Source organism: Budorcas taxicolor, chromosome 13, assembly GCF_023091745.1.
Source record: "Budorcas taxicolor isolate Tak-1 chromosome 13, Takin1.1, whole genome shotgun sequence".
In the NCBI taxonomy this organism is placed as follows: Eukaryota; Metazoa; Chordata; class Mammalia; order Artiodactyla; family Bovidae; genus Budorcas; species Budorcas taxicolor.
Genome location: NC_068922.1, coordinates 24,101,095 through 24,109,457, shown reverse-complemented (window position 1 = coordinate 24,109,457; position 8,363 = coordinate 24,101,095). Strand labels below are relative to the sequence as shown.

Genomic DNA, 8,363 nt, shown 5'->3' with positions numbered 1-8,363 from the left:
GATTGCAGACCATTGGAGAAGATAATAAAAGAAATTATCATGGATGGAAAAGAGATGGAAAAAAAATCTATATAGATATATATTTCTGAGCCTGCTGGTCATGGCTAACAGTTTCTGAACTGTATGTTAGACTGGGCCACAAGACTTGGACTGCGGTCTTGACATAGGAAGCATTCCCCGCCTCCCACTACTTCTCCACCACCTTTCCTGTCCCCTCCACCCCTAACTGTCCCATTGCTCTGCAGCCTAACTTTCAACTTGAACCCTGCTTTACTCAGGTTCTCCAAAGTGCAGTCACAAATAATAAAGAGAAACTTTGTTTCCTGTGGCCATTATTCATGGTGGGATGAACAAACCTAAGAGACAGGAAGGTGACTGGCTGATTGGCAAGGCAGGATGCCAGCATTCCTGTATCCTCTCACTCAGTACCTTCGACAGTTCCTTTCTTAATCACCCAACGCAATTTGCACTGCTCTTTAAAGCTCTAAATACTTAAATATTGAGCCTCAATCTCCAAACCACAAAGTGATGTAAACTTGAATTTGGAGGAAAGGACCCTGCTTTGAGAACAGGACATGGATTTACTTTCTTCTTTGTAGCCTACGTTTTCCAAAGTTCTCAAATACTGAAATAGATAGGTATTGCTTTTGTAATTAGAGAGCAAAACAATAAAGCAATTAAGAATGCTGGGGGGTGGGGAACTAAGAAAACATCTTCACAGCTGTTGATAGGCACAAGCTGAAATCCAAAATTCAGGGGATGAGTTTTATTACTGCTAAGAGTAATGTTAGGATAAGAGTAAGTATGGTTTATGATGTGGTTTTATATACATCTTCCAGTGTATGTTGTTAGTTCTTCCTTCCCATAGGCTGATGACTACCTAACTGCTGAATTCCTCTCTTCTAGGAGAGATGGGAGGAGCGCAGTGAATATGAGTTTACTCCCGTTCCCCACCCTCCAACCTTCATTAATATAATATGCAAATATTGAGCATCTACTAAAGTCCAGAGAAAGCCTAGGTACTCTGAATCTAAGTGAGGGTAGCACAGGTCTCTGTCCTCTGGAAGCCTGCTGTCTAGTTGAGGAGATGAGAGAAAATGTAGGCAGATAAAATAACCAAAACATTGGGTCCATGCTGTGCGGAGTCAGTTCCTTCCAGCGGAAGACCACCTGTGGCTGAACAAGTTGGTGTATTACTCATCACAGCCAGGAGAACACACACTGCCTAGAGTCACGAGGCATTTCTGTGAAAGGGTGTTAGAATCTGGTTGGAAGAACCCAGCTGGGTAACTTCTGGGAGGGTCTAAGGAAGTGGGGCTTCACTCCATATTGGATGTTTCCAGAAAGCAGAGGCATTTCTCTGCCTGGTACAGACACAGCCATCGTTCATTCAGTAGGGAAGTGAGTGTTTTCTATTCTGTGGCTTGTACAGTGGCCTAGCTTTGTCTGTGCTGAGACAGAATGAAGAAATGGCCTTGCTTTGTTTCATTTGATCCTGGTCTCAGAGTGGCCTTGTCTGAGCTTGATATTCGAGACTGCTTATAATCTAAGAGCAGAATAATTTGGCTGGGCTGTGAATGCCGGGACAGTGTCAGGAGGTCAATGGTTTCCCATTTTTGTTTGTTTTTTTCTTTCTCAAGGGAAATAGATTGGGCGGGGGGGGGGGGGGGGGGGGCTGCAACAGCTGACCACAGGGGAGAAAACCATATTTGGGTGGGGGTGTTCAGGGATTATTAATAATCTTCCCCTGAATTGTTTCATGAGGAATCCTTAGAGAGGCTTCTAGGAAAACACATTAATCAGTAAAACAACTAGATATCACTTTGTCTTGTGTAGAAAGAGGCGTGTGTGTGTGTGTGTTTGTAAAACGTTCTGGGCTAGGTGATTTTAAAGTCCATTTCTCTCAGCCTATCTGTGGTATTCTCCCCTGGTAAGACACTTCATGTATATTTAGTGATGGAGTAATTACCCTGCAGACCTGATTAGTAAGTAGTTTTGAGGATCATCTGTCTATAGTTAACAGTAAGATGGGCATAAGACACTCCAAATACACAGAGGCAAGTTCCAGGTGTCTGACTCCATCTGAAGATAGCTATGATATTCACTGAGGCTTAAACAATGGTATCAAACATGGTTAAAAAAACATAATGAAGTATGGTTTAAAAAACATAATGAAGCATGGTTTTCCTTCAGTGCCCTCACCCTCCTTAAATTCACTGCTTTCTCAGCTTTCTGTTTTTATTAGAAAAACTATGTTAGGAAGATGTTTGTGCTTTCTGAGTGCTGTAACAAGTGCCATGGCAACCACTTGCTCTTAGTCAAGCATTTTGTCTAGATTATACATTTAGAAAAAATTTTTAATGATGCTTAATATGATGGGTGTAGCTCAGTAGTAACTTTAGTCATGGACTTCTTGTTCAGAGAGACAAGACAGTTCAAAATTCAGTGAGAGGTGCGTGGAAGATACAAATCTGACTGGTGTTTTTCACCAACAATGGAATATATATGAGCGCTCTCTTGTTGGAAGATAAGTTTTCCATCACCACCACACAAGTGTCTGCAAGTATAGAGATAAATGGCTAAAAAAAGGAAAGAAAGAAAGGAAAGGGGGGCTTCCCTGGTGATTCAGTGGTTAGGACTCACACTTCCACTGCAGGGGGCACAAGTTAGATCCCTGGTTGGGGAACTAAGATTTCACACACACACCAAGAAAACTCTAGAGACAAAGGTCAAAGGATTGGTCTGTGGGCCTGGAGACCCTGGTTGCATGCTCTGCCTCAGCTGCTAAGCAGATGACTGAGAGCCATGTGACTCAGTCTCCCCACCTGGACAGTGAAGGCCCACCAGCTCCGCATCTGTGATCAGGGGATTTCCCTCTTGAAGCCACCCTCTCAAGAACGTTTTCCCTGTGTTTCTTCTTAGATAAAGCAGCATGATTAAGAGTTCAAGCTTGGAATGGAAACAAACCTGAGTTCAAATCCTGCTTCTGCCCACTTACTTGCTATGCATCCTTGGGAAGTTTCTTTATTTGTGAAATGGATCTTATAATACTAGTAACAAGTATTTCCTTGGTGGTCCAGTGGCTAAGACTCCAAGCTACCAATACGGAGGGCTCCAGTTCCATTCCTGGTCGAGGAACTAGATACCATATGCCACAACTAAGACTCAGCACAGCCAAATAAGTAAATATAAAAAAAAAATAGTAATCACTTCATAAAGTTGTTGGGAGAGCTGACATGAGCTTAATATTAGCATCTACCTCAGATGCTTTGTGAGCGACATAAGACAGTACATACAAACTTGCTTAGTACCGTGGTTGACCCATCAAAAGCAACCAATAAACATGAACAAATATCAGTAACAACCTTTAAGATGTTAACCTTTAAATAAGACATCTTTCCCTATAGAGTGTCTTTTAGGCACAGTAAGCCGGGTGTGTTGAATTAAAAATACACAAACAAAACTTAAAGTAAGAAAGTCTTCATACAAAGTGTTTGCAGAATAGTGTCGCATCTTCACATTTCTTAAACTCTCTTGAAACAATTTAACATTCATTTCCTAATGCTTACTGGTTCATACCATTAACCGTCACCAGTGGGATTATTCAAGCCTGGGTTCCAGGGTGAAACGGCTTTCTGCAGAGCCATCTAAAAAATCAGTCTATGTGACAGTGTCCCAGGTCTCAGCCTTTTCAAGCTAATTTGCCTCTGGTCAATGAATGTTTACCTGGCAGGTGTTCCAGCTTTCACTCCTTACCTTACTTTGTAGTTTTGTTTTGTTTGTTTCTTTCTTTCTTGCTGTGCCCACCTTGTTGTTTCTTTAAGGGCAGCTTATGCCCCCTGTGCTGTTACCTGCACATAGGCGGAGTCATACTTCCATGTCTTGACCTCATTTGTATAACACCTGTCAATCAGTTATAACAGCACTGTAAGTACATAAAACTCTTGTTCATGTCATGATTACTTTTGATCCTTCTCAATTTATTTAAGAAGGCAATAAAAAAATCTATATATGTAAATATATTTCCAGTTACAAAATCCTAAGTAATTATTAAACTTTCAAACATTACATGAAAACAAACAAAACAAACAAAACATGAAAAAATGATTCATGGCACTTGTTAAAGATAGTAAGGCAAACTTTTCTTAAGGGTGAGGAGAAGCTACTATTGAAATGGAGCAGGACTCTAAACATTTACCCATATTAAGGGCAAGAAAAAGAGGAACAAGGATCCTTACCATCCAGTTCTTACTGAGGCTTATCAGTAAGTGTATCAGTAGTTATATTAGCTTGCTTGTCCTTAATTTACCAATCTTGTACTACATTTACTTTGTTTTTTGCTATCTAACCTTAAAATCCTTTTCTTTCATTTGGAGCATTTACTCTATAATAAATTACTAAAAAATTTTGGGGGAAAAGCTGGCCTACAGCTGTTTTGTTCATGAATGTATGCCCAGAACTCACACCTACTACAGAGTTAGATACTCAATAAATGTATGTTAGTTGCAAGTTGAGTGTTTGAATGATTAAAAAGCAAAACCGCCACAGACTTCTCAGTGTATTTCTAGAATGATTCTTAAACCAAAGTTGCTTCATCAAATTTATGAACATCTTGTGTTTTTATAGATACTGCCAAATTGCCCGACAAGGAATATGTACCAATTTAATTTTTACGATTTTTTTAATGACAAAAATATGTAAGACCAAAAAGAGGAGCTATTTTAAAATTTAATTCATTACATCTCTATAATTTTGAAGAGATAAGAAATGTTATTTTGGCTTGAGGGGAGAGAAATTTCTAAAAGTAGAGTCTGCTTTAAATGAGAGATTTGGGTCTATTGGACTTGGTAAAATTTTCAAACATTATTTGATCTACGATACATCTCAATACATATTGTCATGTGTATATGGTATGCTATTGCAATTTTTCATATTTTTCCTCAAAAAGCAGGTTAAATAGGAAATGTTTAAAACTGTTTGTTGAAATATAATGTAATACAGAAAAACACAAATACTGTAAGTCTTTGGTTCGGTGGATTTTCACAAACTGAAATTACTCTTGGGGATTTCGCAGGAGGTCCAGAGGTTAAGACTCTGCCTTCCAACACAGGAGGTGTGGGTTCAATACCTGTTTAGGGAGCTAAGTTCCCATATGCTGTGGAGAGTAGCCAAAATTTTTTAAAAAATAAAATGACTCATGTAAGTAGCACAGGACCAAGAAATGACGCTCTTAGCACCCCAAAAGCCCATCAAGTAGCAGTTTTAATCTATACAGATATTTGTCCCGACTGTGTAAGCAAATTGATACTACTACATATTTTAGTAATAGTAGTAGTATGCACTTTTTATAAATATATTTAAAATACCGTTGTATGCACCACATGTACTATTGTACGTATGAACTTTGATTCATACCAAAGTTTTCTCCTCACTTTCTTTCACCATTACACTCTGTATTTTAAGACAGGTCAGACTGTGATCCCAAGGACTGTAGCCCGCCACACTCCTCTGTCCATGGGATTCTCCAGGCAAGAATCTCCTACTGGAGTAGGTTGCCATTCTTTCTCCAAGGGATCTTCCCAACCCGGGGGTCAAACCACATCTCTCGAATCTCCTGCATTGGCAGGAGGGTTCTTTACCACTAGCACCACCTGGGAAGCCGAAGACAGGTCACTGGAGATAAATAGAAGATCTCTCACATCGTGTACAGCTAAAATTAAAATAACTGATTACCCTGCACATTCTTAGAGGTTTCCAGATAGCACTTGGAGCTGGCCGCAAAAGTCCTGGCAACAGCTGAGGACATGCTATGACAGGCAGTGACGCAGGATGATTCGGGCTCAGGGGCTATTATTAGAGTAAGCAAGTGCTAGATGTGTAAGCACACTATTAAGTAATCTCTTTGGAAGAGGAAGGAGGAAAGGAAAAGTGAATCTGAGTCCCCTGGCGCTTTCTCTCTCCAAACTGTACTAGTCACACTCCAAATGTAGTGTCAGCCCATGTCCGACTAGCTCTGGTTCTTGGACTCCATGCGTCTGCAGAATTCCTATGGGCTGAGCCAAGCTCTGTGTGTCTCTGTGTTCTTTGAGTGAACTCAGGGTCACTGCTCTTCTCAGTGAGTCCCAAGTACTCCCTGAGAAGCTATCCGTAAATGGGGTCCCGAGTACTCTGGAGCATAATCTAAAAGGAGGCATGGGTGTTGGGTGGACCCGTCTCTTTGGCTCCATTTCCTCACCTAGAGGCTATAGCTAGAGGAGAGTGAACTAAGGCTCCCCATGTGTAGGACCCCTCCTGCTGGGGTTTATGTGCAGGAGGTACTGCCTGTGGTCCTCAGAGCCACTTTCAAAGAAGCATCTTTCAAACAGCCAACAGTGCCTTTTAAAATGAATTCCAGGGACTTCCCTGGAGGTCCAGTGGTTAAGAGTCTGCCTTCCGATGCCAAGGATGTAGTTTCTAACCCTGGTTGGGGAACTAAGATCCCACATGCTGTGGGGCAACTTATCTACGTACCACAGGGAAGACCCAGCACAGTCAAAAAAAAAAAAAAAAAATACAGTCTTTTAAACTTGCTTCTGTTCTAAAACATTAAATGTCATCCAGTACAGAAATCCCAGCAATAATTCTTATTTATTTACTTACCTTGAAGTATAGTTGACTTAAAATATTGTGTTACTTTCAGGTATTCAGCAAAGTGATTCAGTTATATACACAAATTTTTTTCAGATTCTTTCCATTACAGTTTATTATAAAGTGAAGTCTCTCAGTCGTGTCCGATTCTTTGCGACCCCATGGACTGTAGCCCACCAGGCTCCTACGTCCATGGGATTCTCCAGGCAAGAATACTGGAGTGGGTTGCCATTTACTTCTCCAGGGGATCTTCCCGACCCAGGGATCGAACCCAGGTCTCCCGCATTGCAGGCAGACACTTTAACCTCTGAGGCACCAGGGAAGCCACAGTTTAAATTACTGAATATACCCATGTTTCCCTGTACTGTACAGTAAATCCTTGTTTATCTACTTAAAATATAAAGTGCTATACAGCACTGGTTTTAAAACATTCTCCTGAGGCCAGGAACCCATCTAAAAATGCTAGTCCTTTCTTTCTGATTTTACACATGAATGCCATCCATTTTCAGAGAACACCACTTTAAAATAAGTTCTGCTTTTAGTAAACTATTAGGTTACCGTTATACTGGGTAGTGGAATAGTAGTTACGCCTGTGTGTGTGCTAAGTCACTTCAGTCATGTGACCCTATGGACTGTGGCCTGCCAGGCTCCTCTGTCCATGGGAATAGTAATTATACTGGGTTGGAAACACTTAGGTGTGAATCTTCATTCTGACATTCACTAACCACATGAATTTGGGCCTCAGTCAGGTCATCTATAAATAGACTATGCTAATAAAATGTTCCTCACAAAGTTGATATGATTCAAAGCAGAGAATATATAGAGAGGATGTAATAAACTCTCTGGCATTCAGTAAATGATAGCTTGGCTAATATTACTAGCAAGAAAAAAAAATTAACATATTGTTAGAGTTTCCCAAAGACAGACCTCAGTTTTCCATCAGGAACTTCCCCTGCTATAAAGTGCATGGCAATGATGCAAAGACTCTCACTGCAAAGTCATACTTGCAGATGACTGAAATTTTCACAATTTTCCAGGAGGTTACCTTGTTATCAGGTCATGGTCAACAGAGTTTTGAGTTCATTGTGACTTTTAATGTCAGGTCATCCTTCTTTTAAATATAAAACACTTTGGGTATATTTTCTTGAGAATGAGTGTGTTTGTTGTGGGTTGTTTGGTTAACTCTAGAGTAAGCAGTCACTCAGTCATGTCCAACTCTTCGGGACCCCATGGACTGTAGCCTATCAGGCTCCTCTGTCCATGGGATTTTCCAGGCAAGAGTGCTAGAGTGGATTGCCATTTCCTTCTCCAGAGGATCTTCCCAACCCAGGAATTGAACCTGGGTCTCCCGCGTTGCAGGCAGACGCTTTACCATCTGAGCCACCAGGGAAGCCTTAGAGTAAGCACTAATGTGGGACTTCTCAGGTGGTGCTAGTGATAAAGAACCTGCATTAGCATTCAGGTTAGATGTAAGAGACACAGGATCGATCCCTGGGTCAGGAAGATCCCATGGAGGAGGGCATGGCAACCCACTCCAGTATTCGTGCCTGGAGAATCCCATGGACAGAGGAGCCTGGCAGGCTGCAGTCCATGAGGTCCCACAAAGTCAGAGAGGACACATACACAGAAATAATGTAAATTTGCATCAGCTATTCTGGACCTGTAATTTTGCAATAACTAGACTTTAAGACATGAACACATTGTGCCTCAAAAGAATTATCATTACACTTTTTTTC

The 8,363-nt window shown here is 40.9% G+C and overlaps 1 non-coding gene across 1 annotated transcript; it reads right to left on the bottom strand.

Moving 5' to 3' along the window:
• Positions 1 to 7,945: 7,945 nt before the first annotated feature.
• TRNAC-GCA (transfer RNA cysteine (anticodon GCA)) lies at positions 7,946 to 8,017 on the bottom strand. The gene has a single exon. It is a non-coding gene; the product is annotated as a tRNA-Cys (tRNA).
• Between the last annotated feature and the right edge of the window lie 346 nt (positions 8,018 to 8,363).